Source organism: Strigops habroptila, chromosome 7 (assembly GCF_004027225.2).
Source record: "Strigops habroptila isolate Jane chromosome 7, bStrHab1.2.pri, whole genome shotgun sequence".
NCBI lineage: Eukaryota > Metazoa > Chordata > Aves > Psittaciformes > Psittacidae > Strigops > Strigops habroptila.
Genome location: NC_044283.2, coordinates 51,445,147 through 51,469,279, shown reverse-complemented (window position 1 = coordinate 51,469,279; position 24,133 = coordinate 51,445,147). Strand labels below are relative to the sequence as shown.

At 42.4% G+C, this 24,133-nt stretch overlaps 1 long non-coding RNA gene across 1 annotated transcript; it reads left to right on the top strand.

Moving 5' to 3' along the window:
• The first annotated feature begins 1,331 nt into the window (after positions 1-1,331).
• On the top strand, positions 1,332-23,961 carry LOC115610474. Its single transcript, XR_003992250.1, has 2 exons — positions 1,332-1,592; positions 17,800-23,961. It is a non-coding gene; the product is annotated as an uncharacterized LOC115610474 (long non-coding RNA).
• Positions 23,962-24,133: the final 172 nt, after the last annotated feature.

The window sequence follows — 24,133 nt, the reverse complement described above, 5'->3', positions numbered from 1 at the left end:
GAAATGGTGGCTACTGACTGCCAGAGGTGGAGGTGCTGCTTCAAAGTTTCCCTAGACCTGGAAAATTCATCCTTGAGTTCATTCCCTAAAGGCAAAGGAGATACATCTGTAGGCTGCCATCTGTGGGCAGATGCATTCCATATATTTGGGTAAAACGAAAAGCTTAAAAGGCCTCTGAAATCTTAATTCATCAGTAGAGGTGTATCTTCCCTGTACACACCAGCTGGGGGTGGTATCAGTTACCTTCAGTAAACTTGAGACTGAGAGATGAGGTTCTAATTTCTACCCTCTGAGATAACCTCCTCCAACTATACTTGCATTGCAGTGTAAAAACACGCTCCTGGTCCTGGTGCAACTGATGTTACTGCACTAGCCCCGTCACTTGCATGGTTTTTAATATTGTGATACAGTCCAGGATGAGCAGTCATGTGAAAGTCCAGGTGTTCTGACAAAACATGATTAATTACAAATTGAACACAATCCCAGCAGCCTTTATTTATGCTCTTGAGGCTACATCTTAATTGCACTGAAGTGCATGATTTAGGGTCATCTCTAGTAAAATTGCCTTGAGGCAAATCAGGCCTGCTCCTCATCTTTTTTTAATAGCTTCTCTAGGTTTAAACAACAGAAACTTGACTTTTCTGAAACACTGTCATGTATGTACCTTCAGTATAATGTGGGTGGGTTTCAGCTATAGTCTAGCTCTGCCTTCCTGTCCCTGCAAGGAAGCAGTCACTCAAATTTGCATCAGGACTGGCATGTGTCAGGAAGGGAATAAAATGCCTTGGCAGCGAGAGCTGTTTGCAGTGAGATCATTTGCTGGCTGTCCTGTGCGCGGGTGCTGGGCCTGGAGTTTGTAAGGTTTGTACAGATGCTTTACTATGCTTGAGTATGCTTCTGGCTTAAAAAGTGTAGTTTCTTCCCCATGTTTTGTTGGTTTTGAGAGGCTTTATTTTTGCCTATTTTGTAAGTTTCTGAGGATTTTCCAGCATTATTGAGCTGTGCTCAATGATAATGGTATTGGCAACACCAGAGCACTGAAATGTTTGAATGGTTCTTAAACAGCATGTTGGTTAATGCACCTGCACGTGGGCTGTGCTGGCTGCAGGAAAGGAAGAGAGAAGGGATTTCTTACTGTCTGGTGCATCTATTTAGGTGTTTTCCCAAAACTGGGCTGTGATATTAAAATGGAGAATACACATAGTTGCAGCCTTCCAGTTGTGCCTGTTAATGTTGTCTTACCAGGGTGGCCAGCAGCAGGTTGAGGAGGAGACTCATGGGAGTGTGCCAAAGGCCAGTGAAACTATTACTCAGTAGTGGCTGAGCTGCTGGGGCAGTGGAACAGCTCCTGCTGGATCTAAGAGATCAACCCAAAATACTGTAAAAATCTGTAGGTTTTCCCCTAAACATTGTAAATTCTCCTTTCTCTAGGTCTGACCTAAATGCCATTAACCTTTCAAGGAAACATTTACAAATCTGATAGTCTTCTGTGATGGCATGGCAGGATGGGTCAGTGACGGGAGAGCAGCGGATGTTATCTTATCTCCACTTCAGCAAGGCTTTTGACACTATCCAGCATAACATCGTTGTAGGTAAGCTTAAGAAATGGGGGTTAGATGAACAGATGATGAGGTGGATCAAAAGCTGGCTGAATAACAGAGTTCAGAGGGTTGTGATCAATGGAGTAGAAGGCAGTTGGAGGCCTGTAGTCAGTGGTGTTCCCCAGGGATCAGTACTGGGTCCAGTCTTATTCAACTGGTTTATACAAGTTTCTACCGTGTCCAGTTCTGGGCCCCTCAGTACAGGAGAGACAAGGAGCTACTGGAGAACATCCAGCGGAGGGTCACAATGATGGTCAGGGGTTTGGAGCATCTTTCTTATGAGGAGAGGTTGCGAGAGGTGGGCATGTTTAGTCTGGAGAAGGCTGAGAGGGGATCTTATTAATGCATATGAATATTTCAAAGGTGGGTGCCAGGAGGATGGTACCAGACTCTTTTCAGTGGTGCTCAGTGACAGGATGAGGAGCAATGGCCACAAACTAAAATATAAGAGGCTTCACCTCAACGTGAGGAAGAACTTCTCTATGTTGAGGGTGGCAGAGCACTGGAAGAGGCTGACCAGGGAGGCTGGGGAGTCTCCCTCTCTGGAGACATTCAAAACCCACCTGGATGCATTCCTGTGTAACCTGCTCTAGGTGGCCCTGCCTTGGCAGGGGTGTTGGACTAGATGATCTCCAGAGGTGACTGTGATTTCATACCTTGCTCTGCATGTTTCAGGGGTAGTATAAACTGTGCCCTTTCAATTGGCACAGGTTTGCCAAAGTAGCAGAAGATCTGTTAGTGTGAGATGGGCAGCAGCACAGCACTGTCTTGCGCATGGGAGCTGCTTCTAGAGTGTGTTCACACCAGCCAGAGTGCCTCAAGCACTGGGCTTTTCCCAGCTGCCTTTGTCATGTACTTTCTCTTCAGGTAGTCTTTTGCTTAGTTAAAATACAGCTGCTGGGCTGTAAGCAATAAAAAGTCTTTTACTGGATGTGAAGTTTCAAAACAGCTCAGAGGCATAGCATGTGTGAGCTGCTCTGTACCTTCTAAAGGCATTAGGGGATGGATGACTTCCACCACATAATCCCAACATTAATTCCAGTGAGAAAACAAGTATTAATGGTGGTGATGAAGACAAATTGAAGGCAGCTGAGCCAAAGCATTTCCCTGGGCACTGGGCAGATGCTGAACCGGAAATCAGACATGATAGAGGTTGAAAAGATTGAGTTACCTTTGAAAAGGATGTGATGCCACCCTCAATCCTTTCAATAGAGCAGCTGCTCCATGAGGTGGCTGTTGTGCGTGGTAACAGTTTGACCACTTGCTTACCTTCATGCAGTGATTCAGGTTTTCCTGATTTGCCCCATGCTGCTCCCTTACTAAAGCAGACAGCAATCAGAGTTAGTGAAATGGTTTTGTTGGATGGGACAGTTCATATTTTCCAGGCTGTAGTATGAGCTCTCCCTTGAGCTTGAGACAATTGACTGTGAAGGCTCTTTAACTGCAGAAGACTAAATGGGGGCGGAAATAAGCTTGCATCTCTGTGCAGCAAAGTCCCTGTGTAAACATCAGTACTCAACCAGAAAAGAAAAGGCTTTTGCTCTCTGGACAGAGCTTGCCCTAGCATTAAGTCCAGTGTGATCCTCAGGTGTTAGTAGATGGCTCTGGGGTGACATGATAGTAGGAAAAGCAGAGAAAAACAAGTTTATGTGATTTCCTGATGCCTAAGTACAACCAGGTCTTCATATGTGTGTGTGGAGTGCTGGGGTAGCCCATGCAATCTATATGGGCTTCCCTACCTGTCTTCTGTCTCTGTCCTCCTGATATTTTAGAGAGAGATTCCAGCTGAGTTCGAGATTATTTGTAGAAGACAAAAGGATTCAGATAAGCTGCTACTTTTAAACTTTTTGTTTCAGTCTTTTTCAAATATCAGTGAACACCGAATTCTTGTTTTCCAGTCATTTCAGCCCTGTGGCTTCAAGTTCATTTGTTCTGTTCTGCTCTTACCACATTGTTATCCATGCAGAAAACGGTCATTGACAGCTTAAAAAACAGCCTGTTGGTTTGGTTTTTTTCCTTTCAGCAAAGTGTCTTTTGTGCTTTGTCATTAAGTGACATGGGGACAGTCTATTGTGGTCTAGATTTTGCTGCAGAGGCTATAAAAAACGGGCAGGGATAGGAATGTGTGGTTGGAGAATTCTGCTCTGATAAAGGAACTCTTCAGTGGCACAAAACTGGCAGATTAGGAAGATGCAGCAGGATGATGTGCTCCCTCACCTCGGGAGGGAGATGGTGTGCCAGCAGCACAGGCTAGAACAGCTCCAGTCCAGCTGGGCTGCAGACTCCCTCTCTGATTCCAGTGCCATCTCCGGCTTTTGGGCATCCTCCCTTCCATGCACAAAGTAGAGGGAATGCGGCCATGTATTTCCCTGCAGCAGGCTGTGAATCACATACAAAGGAGCGTTTGAGAGCCTCACCAGGTGTGTGTATCCTTTCCAGATATGCTCTGGAAAGGCTTTGCAGCTGCGCCTGTTCCCACCTCTTTCTGGCTGAAAGGATTGGATGCTAATTCAAGTGCTTGCAAGAGCACATATTCCAGGTGCTGGCCTCCAGCTATCATCTCCCCTCAAGCAGTAATAAAATGCTAACAGAGGATTTCAAGTGGTTAAGCACATATGGAGGTAGACACTTTGCCCTATAGCAGTAAGCAGCATGTCCTAAACGGAACCCCACTAAAAACCATAGGCAAAACCAACCTTGCCTTGTGCTTTGCCTTTTCCCAACAGTTGGTATTGTGTTTCTCTGTCATGTGTTTAGGATCACATAAAACCTTCCATGTGGCTTCCTGTACAGCTGTTCATATCTGCCCCAGCAAGAAGGGCTTAACGTGTTTGGAAACATCAATAGATCTCAGCTGCAGGGGGATGTGGCATGAGGTGGTTTTTGCACTGAGCCCTTTAGAGAGCTTGTTTCTTTTATCTAGTGGCTTGAGATGCACAAGGGGATAACAACACAGAAAAATGGTCTTGTGCCTTCCCACAGTCCGGAGCAGGAAATGCCATAGTTACAGCAGTTTTCTGTAGCTGTCCTGATTAGAAAGGTAACCCTTAAACCATGGTAGATGTTTTTCCAAATGTTGATAGCAGTTTTCAGCATTTAGTTTGATGTGACTGCTGTCTACCTTCAGTTCAGAAGGACAAAAATGTGGTATTTTTTGTTCATGTGGTTGTTATCTATTACAATGGGTTGTGGTATAAATAATAAAAATGAATTACATGTAACTATAACAGTCAGCTGGTTCTGACAGGAATTTTCTCTAATTAAACTCATGTTCCTTAGACTAAAATGCCACAAAAAAGGGATATGCTTTACTTGTTTCCATGTGGTGAAATCCAGGGCCTGTTTATTCTTTGGAGACAGTTTAAAAAAGAAAAAAAATGCCCTGAACACAAGGGTTTCATTACTGCTGGTAGAGCAACAAAAGAAAAGATGCTTTATTACTTAGAGCATTCCATGCAGAAAATTGCTTTCTGGCTCACTCGGGAGCCAGGAGCTCTGCTGTTTGCCTTCCTTTGGCACATACTTGGGTTCTTGGCCGTGCTTATTTTAAACTCAGGGCTGACAGCAAAGGTGTTCTCCTATCTCCTGACTTGGCTAAAATACTGTCCTATTGTGTTCGGTTTCTAACAGTGACTAATGACAGATTAAAAAACAGCTTAAGAAATGAAAGATCTATAGTGTGATCTTTCCTCTGGGACATCTTGTCTGCTTTTGACTAAAACCCCTGCACCTAGACCATCATGTTTAATAGATACTGATTGGTCTGTCTCCATTAATTTGGTGAGTCCCTTTCTGAATGAATTTATAGTATTGGTTTTAGATGTTCTCATGGCAATTGAATTTCCAGCATAGCTGTGCATTGTGAGAAGGCAGCTCCATCTGTATCAGCCTCCATAGTAGCTCCCCACAAACAAACCTATCTCGGATTGAGCCTCCCCTTCCAATTCAGTCTGATGGCAGACATGCCACTTAGCAAAAGAAGATGGAGATACCTGTCTTTGCTTTAGATTTATTTTTTTAACTATGAACCAATCCTGTTCATAGCTTAGTTTGCATCTCCACTTCTCTTGGGTTGTTCAGTTGCTGAGTACAGGAAATCTGGTTAACAACTTAATTCCTTCCACCTAGGGCTATACAGTTACAGTGTGTATATAAAAGTCTTGCAATATAGCAGACTGTATCTTAAAAAGAAAGGAATTGCAGAAGCAGAAAATCTGATTTCTAATTGAAAGAAGCAACTCTTTCTGATAATTAGCAGCACTTTTCCAAGATAGTACTACCTGCCCCCCTCCAAGTCCACCTCACCTCATTAAAGAGGTGCAGGTTTGTTTCAAATACAAGCCTTATTTTTTGACCCTGGTAATAGTTGGATCATTCAGTCCAGATTTCGCTTGGCAGAGCCGTCCATAGTTACTGTGTGCTTTCCACTTTGCTGCTGCTGCAAGTCCTCTTTCAGTTAAAAATAAACAAATTCAGATGGTGTATACTTGCATAGGAGCCTTCTCTTCCATGCTTGTGCCTGTCATGTTAACTGTTTTCAAACAGCCCCATGGGTTCTTGATTACTTCAGGAACCTTGTGACTTAATAAATGAAGCAGCCATAAACAAAGCCAGCTTAAGTTCTGCACATCAGGCATCTTGCCATGGAAAGTCAGTGTTAGCTGGATCAACACTGTTGTCAAACAAACAGAAGAGGTACCGAGAGAGATGACTCATCACGTAAACTCATCTTTCTCTGCCACGATGAGGGAGCTTTCTATGTGCTCCTCCTTCTCCAGGCTCTGCAGAGCAGGGACTGTACCAAACATGCGCAGGGCAGGTTCACTTGGAAGCATGAGATGTACTTCCATGGGGGTGGCTCCCCGGGTGAGTACATGCTTGTGTCTTCATGCTGCCTTCTGCCAGAGGTCAGGCTCCCTCCTCCATAAAAGTCTAATTATTCCCTGGATTTTGAGGTAGCTCTTTCTTCTAAAGCTGACCTTCAAAAGGAGTAAGCGCTGTCAGCTGGATCCTGTTCTATCTGCTCTGTGCTATGAGAAGAAAGGCTCAAGTGAGAGACATGTTTGAGGATGTCCTGCGTTTTATTTTTTCTTTTCTTCTTGCTCTTTACATCACCAGTTATGATCTTGTCTGTCCTGGATGGTAGAATGGCAGACCTGGAAATGTAGTGGAAGTGTGAATTCACAAAAGTAACAATTGGATCTGCTTGAGGGGAAGGGTCTTCTCTCTTCTTTGATTGTTTTAGAATAAATTAATTCACAGTGAAGCCTGCAAAAAGAAAGGAACTGCTGTTACTGATAAACATGTACAAACCCATCACGTTCTCATAGATATCAATTTTACTTTTTAGGGAATCTCACCTGTTACTGGAGCCTCAGTTTCTGGTGCAAAGTTTCCGTGTTTGACAGAGTCTGTATCTGCAAAGGAGTAAAAGCCTGACCCTGCTGCAATTGCTACAACTCTCCTAGATAGAACTGATAATTTTTCTCTGCCAGAGAAATGTCTCATCAGACTTTGCTGCATCACATTGCCTCCTGAAAAACTTAATTCTTTCCTAGGCAAATCTGTTTGAAGATAGAAATACTTCCAAAACCAATTGTGCTTTATTTGTGTGTGAGTTTTACCAGTAAGGGAAGTTTAATGAATATGCCTCATCTTGCCTCCTGAAATTAACATTCTGGACTGTAATCTAGTAACAAAACTTTCCTTAAGTTTACAAAAATACCAGGCATTTCACATGATAGCTGCTTTAATTTTTTACATTCCAAGGGTAAGAGGATACAAATCTGTCAAGAAGTGATAGAAGACAAGCTCAACTAACAGAAAATCCCAGCGATAAACTACTTGCCTTTGAAAAAAGTAGTGAGGGAAGATTGTAAAATTTACAGACACACCAAGTTTGCGTTTTATTCCAGTCCTCAGATTTAACTGAAGTAAATGAATTTGTGTTATGGACCTAGATGTAATGCATAGATTGCATCTAGTGTCTTGTTTTAGATAAGTATCTTAAGAGAGACCTGTAATGTAGTGGTAAACTCTGTGTAGAAGATTCAGAAGCTAAATGTGAATACTGGACGTGACTGCTGCTGAGTCATGGTGACAGCTCAGCCTGGTTAGCTTTAATGAGGTTGAAAGTGGAACAGGGCATCTTTTGGGGCAAGGCAGTAGTCCTTGACTGAGGAAGTTCTGGAGGCACTTGTCGATGCTCAGTCATGCTTGTGCTGGCCTCTGAGATGGCAGTAACGCAAAGGATTTGGCTTCTGATTCTCAGGTTTCCGGTACTGTGAGTAGGGCTTTGGCTTTTTGACTCTGTGCATAACATCTTATTAGAACCATCTGAACAGTTCCTTTGCTGTCAGATATCACTGAAGGTGTAAACAAATTTTCATTGACTTCTGGGATTGTAGCCAAAGTACATGGCTTGTTATTGCTCTATAATTTTCCCTAAATGTGATTAGGCATTCTTGCACTGGAGGCTGCCATTGCTTCTAAGGGTCTCTGGGAACACATATAATACACTACTTGTGAGTGTACTGAGAATGGATGAGCTTATTTTCTCCTTGCAGCTAGTTAGGTTCAAATTCAGTCATACCCATGGAAAGCCAATGGGCAAGGGACAAGAGATCACAAGACAAAAGTGTTTTCTCCCCCAAGCAATTGTTTGTGGTGTCTGTCACAGGATGGCCTTCTGCAAATGTACATCTGCCATAGGAAATAGTTACACAAAATGTTACATGGTGACGGATGTTCCATGTCTTTAGTTAGATTTACCCAAGAGGGGAAGAATGTGCTTCCTGTCCTCTGATTTCAAGGACACACATTTGGTTGGGGAAAAAAGATGTTATTAGCGTGTGATAGTTCATATCCTTTGAAGGAGAAGAGCTGTTTGCGCTTTTGGTATATGAGTCACACTGGACTAAGCACTGTGTGGTGCCAGTCAGTTTCTTCCTGTTAGCTCTTGTTAAAAATACAGCTGGCTTGCTCTCTCACCTACCTTGCATTAGTTATCTTGCCTCAGATAATATTACCTAAGATCCCACCTTTTCTCTCAACCAAAGACAAGGCCCAATTTTACAGTGCATGTGGGGCTGTACAGCAGATAACAGAGCTGATCTGCAGCTGCTGTCAGTATTATTTTGTGGAAATCCAGGTTTCAAACTCACCTGGTTGCCTGACACTACCAGCTTCCCTTTGGATATATTAATTGGATCTGACTTTAGCTTTATTTACCACTAGCCTTGTTTTACTGTTCCAAGAAAGGCTTAGCCCCTTGCTAGAGGAGAACATGTGGTATTTGTCAGAAAGAGACAGCTTTAAGGCTGCCAGATAACCTGACCAGCCTGCTCCTCTGCCAACAATTTTGTGGGCCCTGCTGATAAGGATAAAGCAACTGCACTGAAGATGATTAGAAGATGCTGATGTCTGTAGGGGAGCAAGGCTCTCAGTGGCAGACTAGTACTGCTCTGGCATATGACTACCCTGAAAGAAAGCACTTAGAAACTCATGAACATTTATAACGTCTTGTTACTGATGATGGCATTCATCTGCAGTTTTTCTGCTGTCACTGTATGTCATCAAGCCCCAGATGCTTGTTATTTCCTTCTCATCAGAATTGCTGCTTTAGTTTGCAAGAAGCTCTCCATGGCTCTTTGCAACAAACTGAATGATACCAAGCTCCTTCCTAAGAAGCCTGGGTGATGCTTATCGAAGAGTTACTCATATAGACCTTGCCTGTTCTAGAAAAGGTGTCCATCCCATAGTACAAAGCATCAGGACTGAGTGCAGCTGTTTCCATTAACTCTGTTCAGTCTGTATCAGAAACTGATTTTAAGCCTTGCAGGATTAATAGAAGCAATTTCGTTTGGGGATTATATAGATAGACCTGTGAAGTCATGCTGGTGCCATTCTGCTAGTACTCATGCTATATAAAAATTGTACTGTAGATCAAATTTGAAAGGACTCAAGTATTTAAGACTGTCATCCAACCTTGTACAGGTGGGCCAAGTTTAGCTGGTATGCATCTATAGTGAAAACCCTGAGAAGGAGAGCAGAGATCTGTTTTCTCATTGCAATGACAATAGGGAAGCTCTGGCTTTAGGTTAAGCCTGTCAGGTTTCACCATTGCAGGGAGGTGAAACTCCCAGCAAGCCATATGAATAGAAAAGCAAAGACTACAAAACAGAAGAGGCTGAAGGGAGGATCTGGGTCTAAGGAAGAAACAGCTCAGAACACGTCAAACAGAGAAGCACTGTGCGTCCTGCAAATATTTGCTGTGAGGAAGCATGGGAAGGCATAAAAGCAGTCTGAAAATTTGAGTATTTGCCATCTGCAGAAAGAGAGAAGGGGAATCAGAGTGCAGGTATCGCTCTTTACTGTCTGGCTCTATTGCCAGAGGTCCAAGACAAGGAATGGTTGCAGATGAGGCTACTTTCTTCCCCTCTCTCAAAGGGATGTGGGCAACTTAGCAGCCTCCTTGCATTGCTTTCATTTCAGCACAGCTCCGTTCCTCACACCAAATTCTTTTAGAAGATCTGCGGACTGTTGATGCCTGCCCTTGCCTTTCCCTGTGTGATTTTTGCAGGAGGAATGGATCAGTTTTGTTTGACATCACTTTGATGTCTGCTGCCTTTAAATCAGCTTCAACTGATGTGAGACTCAAGTGGTGGCAGCTGAGAGGCTGCTTAGCTTCAAGCATGGCTAGAGCTATTCTGTGACCCGAAGAAGGTGGTGAACATATTTTGCTCTCTGGGTGGCAGAATGCCATGCATTAAAGGAGGCAGAACATAGGTATGTGGGAGGAAGCCCTTACTCAAACAGTTAATACACCTGAATGCGAAGAAAGAGGATTTGGTGTCGAAGTACATCTGTTGTGCATGGTTTGATGCAGTCAGCATGACATGTACTGCTAAACCGCTGTTCCAGCTGCCCTGGGCACCTAAGTTTCCATGAGTTTTCATTGCCTGCTGGTGCTTTTGAGATTTACTGCTTCTGACATGCAGGAATATTTTTTTTCAACGTGTGAGTGAGCCTGCAGGACAGGAGTGTTGATAGCACACAGCTGACCACACTGTGCTGAGAGCTTTACTGCAGCAGAATTTCAACTCCTGGCTGCAATACTAGTTTGAAAGAAAAAGGATCAAACTGAACAGCTCTCATCAAGTCCTCTGATTTATAATTCCTAAAGAGATTCTCTTCCTAGTCTACTCTGCTTTGGTATATAAAGGAAACCATACATACTTTTCCCTTTGTGTTTAGAAAGCAGGCATGGATTAGGCTTGCTAAGCAGTAATCAGCTTTCACTGACTTAAAATTAACTAAAACAGCAATAGATTTCTTTTTTCCCAGCTGGTAGCAGTAGGGCTTAGAAGGTGTGTGGAGGAGGTGGCTCAGGCTTCTGTGGAAGGGTGAAGAGAGATATGCCTTGCAGCAAGCTCTTCCTATTGCCAGAGGCATGGCATCATGTCCAGCCTGGATGAGTGTTCCTGGCCTAGCCTCTTGGCTGCTAGGATAGCTGTGTGGGAGAGGTGTTATCCTGGTGGGGATGGGAAAGCATGTCCTAGAGCTGGTGGAGGGCCAGCAACAGCAGGTGTCCTGTGCTGTTGTCTGCCACCCTCCAGCTATTCACCTAAAAGGAATGTCCTGTTGGCGCTTTCCTCATCTCTCCTCTACTGCACTGACAGTGAGCTATTTATTGTGAGTTGCAATTGAAACAGGTATGATGGGGATTTTAAGCCCTTGCCCATGGCAGTGGGTAAAGACACCGAGAGACCTTCACTGCCTTCATTTCCTTAGCTCCTCCACTAACATGCCAAGAGCTTCAATGTTCCTGACAGAGGATGCTATACCACAGCTAGACTGTTTCTTGGTCCTTCTGAAGGCTTGCACTATAAGCTCACCCTTACCGTACAAGCCCATGAAGAGGAAACGTGTTCTTGTTATATGACCCGACCCTTTGTCAGCACATCGTTTTAGCTCTGTGTAACTATGTTCATATTGCTGCCCGTGGGCTCTGCATGCCAGCAAATGGAGGCTGGAGCCTGTGTGTGCCCCAGCATAGCTGCTCTGTGGGCATGAGGATGTTTGAGCTTACTTTGCCTCCTCTAATTAAATTGTTTTATTTTGGTTTTGTGTTTGGGTGTGGGTGTTTATTAACATGCCTACTATCTGGAACCCTGTAGTGTAACTTCAGTGTGTATCTCCAGGCTCATGTCACACTGGGTTTGGATTTGGATTCTTTTTTTTTGGCAGGGCACCAGCTAAAGTTTTCCTTTTCTCACTATTGAGTGGTTAGACCAACGACCTCCTCCTGAAATCACAACTGAGATCCATTTTCCATGTTGAAACACCAACTGTGTAATAGTTTACAGCATAGCAGAGAGCTGTGCCTAGTGGGCAGCTCGTGCATTCTCGGTTTCTTCTGTTGGCGAAGTCATGCTGGGAGATGTAACATAAGGCTAAAAACCACCACAGGGTGTGGAAGGCCTGTCTGTGTGAGAAGCGTCTTCGAATCTCCTTTTAGACAGCACTGAGTAGTTGAAGGCTATTTTCCTTTTCTAGCATTAGGGGGAGCACAGCTGTTAAGAGAAAGAGACTACATGGTAAAAAACCCGTAAGATACAAACAGAAAAAGTTCCAAACCTTGTGAGTCCAATTTAAACCCTGTCCCTACATTATGGTCTGTTTATAATCCCCGTGCCACCAGCAACAAAGCTTCTGCAGACGCCCAAGATTGTAAGCCCTTGCTCTTAGAGACATCACACAAAGAAGAGTAGTAGAAATGGACAATCTGATAATTTTTCAGGCATCTAGAAAGAAGCAAATATATAACTGAGTGGCATTAGCAATTGCTGTAATCTTGTTCGGTATTCCAGAGGCCTTGATGACAACAGTGCTACAACAGGCATTCAGGAATCATCTCTGAGATGTTGCATTTTATATAGACCGTAATATCTTGTTTTAGCTTCCAGTGATGTCATTGGTGATCATACACAGGGCTTTGGCTACAGAGGAGAATACTCTCCTCTTGTTCTAAGCCCTTGGCTCTGCAGATTGGTTTTGTTTTGTACTTTGGTAGGAGCATTGCCCAATAAGCTGTGTGGTAAAACCTCTCCACCCCCTGCCAAAATCGCTAAACTCCTGATGATTTGCTTGGAGCCGGGCTTTCATGTGTGGGCTCAAAGTTCATAGGCCTATGTAATTCCTCTGCGTCTACCTCTGCTAGTTGTGCTTGCTTCCTCCATTCATGAAAAGTACCTTACTGATCAGTTCTCTGAACCTGTAAGGATACTTCCTGGCTACTCTCTGAGCAAGGCTAGCAGAATCAGTCCCTGTGTGCAAAAAAGGTACCAGATAGTGACATTCAGGCCAAATATTCTGTCAAGGATATTTTACTTCGTATGTTTTTCCACAACTTGGCATATACTTTAATCATTGGAATGGACAGGCTAATTGATTGCTTGGCTGATTCCCCTAGATTCAACACCTAAAATTAAATGTTCAAAAGTTACACAGTCTTAAGAGTTAAGGCTGCTTTCTGCATGTTCTTTGGAAGCCAGAAGGCCAAGTCAGTTTTTGCTGCTTTGTAGGAGAGCAGAGCAGATCCTCTGAGAGCTGGCAACCAGTTACCAGGCTTGGTTTCTAAAGGGAGACAAAGAGTGAGCATGGTAGTTTGGTTCAGCTCTTTCCAGTGATGTGATCGGCTGGTTCTTGTTGTTGTTACTGGTTTGGTTCTATCAGGTTCACAGGAACATGTAAACATCCGTGCATCTGCAGGTAGCCCATTCTGCAGACATTCAGTTTACCGAGAATATTCTGATGTTAGTATTGCCAAGAGAAGTGAAGGACAAAGTGTTTAAGAAGAACAATTCCTTACAAAGGAAGAGTCTGGGATGCCCCAGACAGGCACGCTTGGGTGGCAAGCAATGGTACTATTAGCTGCAGAAGACTATGTGAGGAGGACAAATTGTAATTGGTATGTGTGAATCCTTCCATAGTGGTATTACTCACAAGGAAGTTTCAATGAGACTTGTGGTGTTTGCAGTGCTTAGTCAGAGAAGGAGAAGTGGGAGAGAGTTGGAAAGGGACTAAAGAGGGAAGAATCTTGGAAAGGGCAAGGAAGGACAGAAAAAACAAACCCGTGTAGCTCACCCTAAGAAGGGCACGAAGGCAATACATGCCCCAGAATGATAGTGCCACAAAAGCTACAACAGAAGTCACCGGTGGGAAGGGATACTCTTCTTTCCCCCTCCTTTTTTTCACATTTACTTCAAAAGGATGGCAGGAGCATGAGGCAAACTGTTATTTATGTAGTGGGGAAGAGACATGTATGAGGACATCTGTTTTAAGGAGCTGCTTCAAAAATAACCACAAGAGTGGAGTGTGTTTGCAGAGCACAGCAGGCAACGTGCGAAGTAGTAGAAACTAAGACAGCAGTGGTGCTCTGAGTGCAGACAGCCCCAAATGGCTACAGGATTGTGTAGATTTGTACTCATTGCCAAACCGCCCCACCCTGACCCCTGTGGGTGTTTTACAAATTGAAGGAGGTGCTGTTTCCATATTTTCTGCCCAAGAACATCTATTCCTTCTCTGTTGCACTCCTTCCTGACTCCTTTTTCTTAAGTCAGCAGCTTTTAAATTCCAGCTTTGAGTCTTTTAAAAAATAACCCTGTTTCAATGAATATCCAAAACGTATGGCAGAGGAATGCACAGTTGGATGCTACTCTATCCCAAAGATGAGGCCCTGTTCACCTGGAAAAAAGGAAAAGCAGATTTTGAGAGAGAACACTGAGAGATTTTGAAGCAGAACACTGAAGTCTAACATTCTGCCCTAGTCTCTTACTGACTGGTGAGTAGAGGAACAGGCAGCGAACCTGGACACTGATTTACTAAGATGCTGTAAGAAAGTCCATTACAACTTGTTGCCTCTGCTTCCCAGTGGGTACAACAGAGAAGTTAAAAGCACAGCTTTTCTGCTCATTTTCCTTCTAACATCTGTGGTTTCACAGCTCCTAAAGTTGTTGTGGTGTAGGAATTCAATGCAAAAATCAGGTGTGATCCATCAGTGAAATGAGAGGGGCAAAGACAGATGGCATGAGGCAGCCATTCCACCAGGAGCACAATGTTACAGGCACTGGGCAGTTAATTTCTTGGGTTAGCCAGGTGAGAAAGCATGTTTGATAAAGACCAGGTGAAAAATGAGCATAATTGCTCATTGGGAGATTCAACCTCTCCATGGCCAAACACTCCTTAGATCAGAACTCTGACAAAACTCATGATAAATTCGCATCCGTATCCACTTTCCAGTTTTTGGTAGGAGAATCAATGGCAAACACCACTTCAAAGTAGTATCCAGATGTGTTACCCCTGCTTTTCTAGCTATCCACTGTAGGTAACACAAACATTACACAACTAGAAGTGAGAGTTTGAGATGTAATAGCTGATACCACTCTAGTAGGAAACAGCTGTATTTCTTTTCTACACTAGTGGCTGTCAGCAAGTTACACTGACTGAGCTGACTTCGGATATCCCCTACCTCAAGGGAAGCATTATCCTCTGTACTCGCTCCAGTACTGTGTGTTCTGATAAAGAACAAATGTGTCTGCTAAAATCAGTGCATGCTGCAGTTACTACTTTGAATAAAACTTTGTTTTCAGTTACAAAACTTGTCACAGCAGGAAGTAACTATTTGGAGTTTCACAGAAATTTACTGACTATGCCTGGTATAACCGTGACTGTACTTTGGGCAGTGTTTTATAGCTGAGTACAACCTGCAACGTGGTTTCATGTGTATATAAGCCACAAATGGGATGTGCTTTCAACAAAATTTCATATTTCAAAAGAGTTCTGTAGCAGTCAAAATAGCTTGGAGTAAAATTTAGCAACAGGGAATTTAATATCATGCTGTTACTCCACAGGTTAACAAACAGATGTCATTATGTAAGAGAGATGGTATCTTTAATGTTGGTTGATGTAACTAAATCACATACATCTATAGTTGGGTAAAGACATAATTTGCTTTATGTTTTTATTGAGGTTCAATTTACATTGAAAATAATGGTCCTTCAATGTCCAGACCGCTTAGGCTATCCCACTGGATACCTCTTTTCTATGCTTATGCAAGTTGCATACTAGGCCCCGCAGGACTCTCAAGCAGATGTGGGCTTCTAAGCACTAAGATCACTTTTGGAAGGGGAAGTCTGGCATACTGGGCTGAAGACCAAGAGGTGTTCAGGCATACCCAGTGTATGTTTTTTTTTCTTTCTTTGAAATATTTCACGGTTTACTATTTTGATGTCTCTTCAGACCTTGCCAACATTAAGCTTTTTCTGTTAGTTTGTAACCACACAGAAAATATGAAACAGTTCAGTCTCAATAAATTTGATAGGTGTTTTATCCTAGCTTGAAAGCATATGGCTTTCTTTGTGTAGCTGTTTGATTGCATCACTCTTGTTTTAATTGTGACAATTTGGCTTACACCTCTCTTTTCCTTGTGTGAAGTGGGGCCTGAGCGCATTGCACCATTCTGTTGTGCGTATCCTCTGGACATGCTGTTCTCTGCTATGGAACTATGGAAAACTGCCCAAAATTTTCCCAGAATACTGCTACACAGTTGCAGCCAGCGTGGCAAGTGCGAGCTCGCAAGGACACAGATATATTCTGGGAAAAAGACTGAATCAGTGCTGTAAGCAGGCAACTGTAAATAGGTGTACTTGTAGAGTATAGAACACTGACTGCAGGCTCTGCCTTGTCTACCTAGCTCAAGCTGACGTTGTGTTTGGTATGGTTACTTCTGCCAACCTTAGAATCATAGAATCACCTAGGTTGGAAAAGACCTTTAAGATCATCAAGTTCAACCTCTACGCCAGGAGCACCAAGACCACCACTAGACCATATCACTGAGGGCCTTGTCTACAGTTTTTGAATACTTCCAGGGACGGTGATTCCACCACTTCCCTGGGCAGCCTGTTTTAATGCCTGGCCACCTTTTCAGTGAAGAATTTTTTCCTAATATCCAACCTAAACCTCCCCTGGCACAGCCTGAGGCCATTTCGTCTTGTCCTATCACTTGTTACTTGGGAAAAGAGACCAGCCACCTCCTGGCTCCATCCTACTTTCAGGCAATTGTAGAGTCCTATGCACTTCAGTTTGCTCAGATGTCTCACTGCTGCCAAGTCTTGCACCTATCAAAATCTGGGAAATGTCCCTTTCTCCCTCTATGGAGCACATGGAGGCCCACGGAAGGCAAACATCAGCAGGCTGTACACCAGCATAATTTACCACTAGATGGCTGGACCTCCTTTTTGTCGAGCTCTCAGTTTTGTTCCCGACTCTGAGTGACAGTGCTCAGAGCAGAACAATGGACTTGTTGTAAGCTCTCTGCCCACCCCCTTTATAACTTAACATTTTTAAACAGCTGATGCTTTTAGCAGATTTACTTTTATGATGAATACTTCAGACTTTTCAAACCTACTGAAAAAGCTGTGCTGATATCTAAGAAAATGCTAGATGTTTGGTGAGACAAAAAGCTCCGTAACTCCTGTTATTTTTTCCATTCCATTACACATATAACACAACTTTCATCGAGTATTTTATTTCACGTGTATGCTTAAGTGCGACACACTTAACAGTTCGTCACTCACACTGGGATATAGCATAATAAAGTCCTGAGAAGTCATGACATAGCAGCCAGGTATTTTGGTCTGGTGAATTTGTGACGTAAAATTTGTAAAACTTTTAGACACTGAGGTTTATGTCACTGTGATTCAGGGCAGAAATGTCTGTCCTGAGCAAAATTAGCTTTCCTTTGAGAAAAATTATTTTCCTCATGGTCAGTCTCTTCCAAAAGGTTAATACTTCTGGGTATAAAACGTCAGCTCTCCTGATGGTTGCAGACTGATATATTATACAGAGCATGGAGGCCTACTTCAAAAGGCAAATTGCTGCTGCCTGAAAGCAGACAAGAGGAACAGACAAAGTGTGCATCTGTTTCTTGAAGATACCACTTCTTTTTTTTTTTTCCTTATCAGTCTCTTCTTCACACTTTCACATCCATTATTTGTATTTACTGGGTCCACGTTGTGTGTTTATAGATACATTTGTATCCTTGAGTTCAAAACAACAGAGAGGTACAATTTTTAATTAGATTTACTTTAGTTGTTTTGCTGTTGCAACAGTAGCATTTTGTGCTTGCCATTTGCAGGAACAAAGAAGAGACAGTGTCCCTGCCTCCAAGGTAGTATAATCTCAGATATCAAACCTGGAAATCTCATGGCACTTTAATAGCTGTGCAAGGGTCTGAAGATATGCTGAACATATGTGAAGACGTAATGGGGTACTTGAAATGGTAAGACTGAGGTGAATATAGAAATAAGTCTGGGGTGGGATTTCCTTTATTTTCCAAATATTGTCTCAGATATCAGTTATCCACAGTTCAATTTTCTTAAAGCACTATGACAGCAAAAAGAGTTGAAGGTATAATTAGTGTGGTAGAAGAAGAGCAGGAAATTAAAACAAATTCTACCCATTCAAACTCACAGAGAAACATGGGTGGTGAATCATATAGCAAAAGACAAGCCTCTGAAGAAACAGACTTCAAAAGTAATTGTTCAACCCAACAAGAATATTGGTGACTACTCTGTTCTCATCTGCAGGAAAGATTCCGGTTTTGTTAATATAACAGGACACAGTAAGAAAGACTTGGAAATTTCCACTTACTGGACTTGCAAACAAGTAAATTGTGCATTTTTCTGAAGTGCTTTCCTTTTAAAGGTGCCTGAAGGGTAATGTGTGCAGATTATTTATGAAGTGTAACCTTGCACTTGGAAGAAGTCCAGAAAGAAAGTCTGGACCCAGTTTACTTGCTCTTTGAACTTTCCAAAATAGAGGAGTTCCCAAGTAAATAGAGGAATCATGTGGCTAGCTTGAGTCTTATCTTCTGCTACTTAATCCTGTCACAAATGGCATGCTATTGCTGAGCAAAGAGGACTATCTGCCAAAGATGTAGCATTACTGCAGGCAGCATGTATTCCTCCCACAATACTATGGGAAGTAAAAAGCCCTAACAATACAGCATGGTTTTGTAATGACTCTAGTACTGCTATTTTATGCTTTTTGGAAATGTTTTTTTTTTAAAAAGTATTTTATTTACCTTGTTCCTAAGCAGGTTCCTCAGTATAAACTATATATAATATTGCTGTAAAATACCTGGTTCGCTGGTGTTATTGAAAGTGCTATGTTTGCTGTGGCAGCTGTCTGCATAACATCTGAGAAATCAGAAGTGTCAATACCAAACGTAAAGGAAACTCTGGTATCTTTGATCCTGCTATGTGGTAACTATGTTGTCAGATGTGAATGGAGGTGTGTATGAAGAACAAGGCACAAAATTGTGAGTAAATCAGGTTAAACATATCAAACACCTTGCTTGGGATTACCAGCTCACTTGCAGAAACTCCTGTAAAGTCCTAATGAACTGTTAAGAGGCCCTGGATACACTCTGTCATGTAATCTGACAGACAGGAGACACCAATGTCACAAAGATGGCAGCCCTTTTACCACTCCTATTGCCATAGCTCAGATGAGCAAGCACGTTCCTACCAGAGGTGAGGAGGTGGCTCCCTGCAGCCGGACTGCACTGCAGATCTGGGGCCTCCTCCGGCAGGTGCTGACTCCCTGGAGTACCACATCACTCTCACCAGAGGGTTTTCGATCAACTCTTGGCTGTGAAGGCAATGACACAGAGTGCCTTCAGATCACAGCATCTCTACAGCCATTTGAATTTAAAAACAATGGAAAAAGTGTTGCTTAGATTTAAAATGAAAGCTTGTTGCACAGCTGGCTTTTCCCACTCTGTTCTCAACAAGATGATTTAAGGCCCCACCTGCACAAAGGTCTGGGGGCTGAGCTCTTGACCAGGCTGGCCAATCATCTACTTCAACACCTTTTAGCTCTTCTCTAGCTCGTGGCTTTCAGCCAGGCCACGGCTGAAAGCTTTTCTAAAAGCTGAGCTTTGAGGTGAATTGGTCTGCTAGCCTCCTGTCCCACCACTCTGATTGCAACTTGCATTTAAAGCCTACAACCACCAGATTTGCAGTCTTGCGCTCTCTCATCGTAACTCCTGCTTCCACTCCCTGACCTTCTGACAGGTTTACAGATCTGCCTGGAAAGAGATGCTAGACTGATTCCTGAGGGATTGTTCATGTGGATAACTCTGATTCAGGCTCACAGGAAAAACAAAAATCTACACAGGAGGAGGGATGGGGGAAGCTCAGGTGGCTTAGGACTGAGTAAAAGAAACCCTTGGAGACAAACATACTCAAAGATTACTTAAAATGGTGGATTTGAAGAAAATCTTATCACCATTAAAAACACACTCAGAGGAAACCCTCACTCTCCTGAGTGCTATTACAGAGTAAACACCGTATGTTAAACCTCTGAGCTGTGAAGCGAGGGTGTCCTGTGTTATTTGATGAAGAATGGCTGAGAGCAACTCAGAGGGCCTCGAAAAACCTAGTGGACCTTAACTTTAGAAAATCATATGGTGCTTCATCATAGGATAAGCGTCAGTTACCTTTTTGGATAGAGCATTGTCAAGAATTACACCAGAACCTTCAGGTATACACAAGCAATAGTCTGTGTTTGGGAAGGGAAGTTTCCAAATTTGCAGAGTTTGTCCAGTGCCTTTAGCAATACAAAGTTAGAAGGATAAATTTGGTACTTACTGGAGTCTAAGTTTATATCTACATTAACAACCATAGCACCAGTAGTGAAAGGGGAGGTGACTGCCCATGTTCTGATTGTAGCAACCCCTAATTCAGGACTGCAAATCTGTGTCTCTTTGGTAGAACAATGCATATGTTTTACCTCATCAAGCCTCGTCACTGCCCTGTGCATAAAATTGTTGTAAGAAGTACCTCATAGTTTATGCACTTCGGAGCCAGTTTGGATGTATGAGTGTAGGGAACCACACCTGCAGTCACTGTGTGACTGAGCTATGGACTAGGTACATCATACTATTTATGCTTCACCATTGTATAGACTTGTCAGGGGAATTGATAAGAGTGAGCTCAGTAAAAATCTCCAGAACAGGGGCTTGCTGAGGCACTGCAGTACATAAACAGATCTGTCTTTCTGAATGTTTGCCCCAAGCAGCACCATCGTGCAGCTGCAGCCCTGGCTGCTGCTTCGCCTTTGACTGCACAGTGAGAGGGAGGAAGTGTACCACTGCTCTCACCCTTCCTCTCACAAGCAGCAAGGGTAGCAGCTTCTCGCTCGAGGTGCCCAGCACGAAAGATGCCTCTTCCCTCTCTCACGGGAAAGAAACAGCAGGGTACATTATTCTTCCCTACAGTTTCAAAGTAGCACTTCTGGCACTAACGGTCTGCATATCTCATTTTGCATATGTTTGCTCTAAAGGGACTTCTGAGGCGTCGTCTTCACGTCTATCTGCTTAGACTGCTGCAAGACTTGTCTGGGCTCATCTTGAACAAACCAGCTGGCAGACTGCAAGCAGTAGAGCTCAGCTCAGTAGGCTTTGTTACCATTATTGTGGATACTTGGTAGTTCTCTTTAAGTAATTTGCATCCTGGTTAGCAGCTCTCATCATCTTTGTTCCAAAACCTGGCCAATGCTGGTTGGAAATGGAGTGAATACAGCTTGTAGCTTCTTAAGATATTCTTATTTTAAGAACACTTGAAAGAATGGATCCTTACACCAAAAGTACAGCATTTAGAGAAAGAAAATTCATGCTCAGATACATATTCTCTTGCAAAAGTAAAATCAGACATAATGCAATTGGTTATGAGTTATTATTTGGTACACCTTAGCTTCAGATTCTGGCCTCTAACTCTGTAAATGTATAGACATGCTTAATGATCTGTGAATCATCTTAACAACAATGTTCTTGTTATCAGATTATAATGATGTTGGGTTGGTCCTGCAAAGAGATATTATTATCCAGTATTGAGAGCTAAGTTTCATATGAAAAATCAGCTCAATACTCACCAGACAGCCACAAACCATTGTTAGCCTTAACAGTAATCTATCAGTACTTGCACTTGTGAATTAAATGAAAAGATTCGTGTTATTCTTGTGGGAAGCTGAAGTCGTGTTCACAGATGGGGCACAGCATGTAATTCCACCAAGGCTGATACAACTTGTATTACACTTGAGTTTCATTCTATGAAATTCTTATCTTGGAACTCCTTTTAAACCTAATCCTGACTGCTCATCAGTGGTCGCTCATTTGCTAAGCAGAAAACAAAGTGTTTTCATGATTGCAAAACCATCAAATGAACACAAATGGCATCACGAGCCAGTATGGTATTTGGATTGAAAAATATTCTGAGGTAGATAATACCTCCAACTCTATAAATCTTCTTGTATGTCAGAAAGCTCTATGGCTTCCCCATGGAAAAATATTGCTATCCTATGAATTTCAACTAAAATGAAGTGTCTAGGAAATAACAAGACTTATGGACACAAACACTGAACTCCTCTTAGACCACAACCCTTTATCTCACTAAAAGTGGCACGTGGTGAGATTAGCAATGCGATAACTCATGGAACTCTGGTCTTCAATGTGCTGCTTAGCCATTTCTCATCTCGAGTCACTCAGACTTGCATTTCTTTTTCTCTGGAAAATGTCAAAGAACTCACAGATCAAAACCAGGAGCTGACACAAACACACAGGTGCTGGATCTAAGAAATGATTGAATTGAGGAATTAGATGGGAAGTAAGAATTTCAGAGTCCACAACTATACCCCTTATGCAAGTTTCTCAAACTTCTTGCACTTACTAGTATTAGACTTGGCCAGTCTTTAGTCAGAAGCCCATTGATATTCACATCTTAGAGATGAAAAGTGTATTTTATCATTTGGATGGGACTTTTTATCCAATGTCAGTAGTAAATCAAAGCATTACCTAGTGTTAAGAAGCACTGTGCTACTAAAAACATTGCTTTGTCATTGAAATATGTCCATTAGTACTCCTGTGACTAGTCAGATGAATTATAAACTAACAGAATTTGAATAACTGCCTTGCCATGCTGCAAGGAAAGGTAATGTCACTCCTGCTTAGTATCACCTCAGGCTTTTCTACATGCTGGAACTTGGTATTTACTGGTAACTAACAGTGAATTTAAAGTGCTGTCACAGTCATTTTGCTCAGCTTCCAGATCTAGGTGGTCAAAGCATGTAAGGAACGATCCACAAGAGATGGCACAAAGCCGAAGGATTTTTTCTTTTTTTTTTTTTTTAATCTATCCCTCTTTGTTTAGGACAGGAGTGTTTGTAAACCAGAGAGGCTGCTGCAGGTGCAGAGGACTCTGTTCCAGCTGGCATTCGGAAAGATCAATTACCTACATCAAAGCTGTTCTGCTGCCGTTGCTGTCTGGTTGCTTGTTTCTGAGGCTGCACAGGAACTGTACACACAAAGTGAATTAAAAAGAGCAAGGTTCTGTGTTCAATACCCTCTTCAAGTGGGCAATCCAATCATTAACACCAGACATCCTAAGTTCTCTTAAAGCTGATCAGGTGATGGGACAATGTGAAATGCTTTTGACTTTAAAATGACACTTGGCAATGGTATACTATTCTCGATTGAGAAAGCAAGTGAATTCATGTAATATGATGCTATAATTGATGTAGGTTGCATTTCTTTTTAAGTCGTTGATTGGGAATGAATGGATTAATACACAAACCATCTGAGATTGTTACTGAATTTATTGTAATCAATGTTACTCTGCAATATTTTCCTCTTGCCTGTGAAGCATTAAAATGCTAAAGGGTGCCAACACGTGGTGTTAGTAGGGTGTTATGACAGGAATATTACAAATGTTTGTACAGGTTGTCACCAATATTTGAAGCCACTTGTAAAAACAGCACCTTAATATAACACATTATTACCATACCCTACTGTATGTATGTACTGATGTGCTTTTACTCGTTGGTACAGAACCTAAGGATTACTAATTATTCACCCTTTTCTGCCTTCTTCCCATGGGTGGTCTTGCAAAGACACAGTGTTAACAATACCCTAACAACAGGCACAGGGACAATGTTCATGTGGTAAACTATACAGTCATAGTTACATTGTATGGATGTGTTGCATTAATTTCTCATTTACTGATAACATTGCTTATTTTCATGGATCCCTTTCAGCAGATCCTTTAATATCTACCAGACCTGACAGACAAATATTTCCCTTCTCTTTCAAAAAGGACACATGACCAAGGCCCCATAACGAATATGATCTTGAACCAACTACTATTTTTTGTAGTTCTAACAATATCAGACGTTTGAAGTGTGTTATTTTGCAACCTCGTAGACATGGGAAATGTAATTTATCACAAAGAAGTCTTCTATCTTTGGAATTAAAATATTGCACTTATAGCTGGATCAGAAAACTCTAAAGCACTTATATCTAGATCAGAAAACTCTAAAGACTTGAAACACTAAAATGATATTCTTCAGCAAAGAAATGCTATTAATTATGCTGTTAATGCCAGACCGTGCGAACTCTTGAATCCCAAACAGCC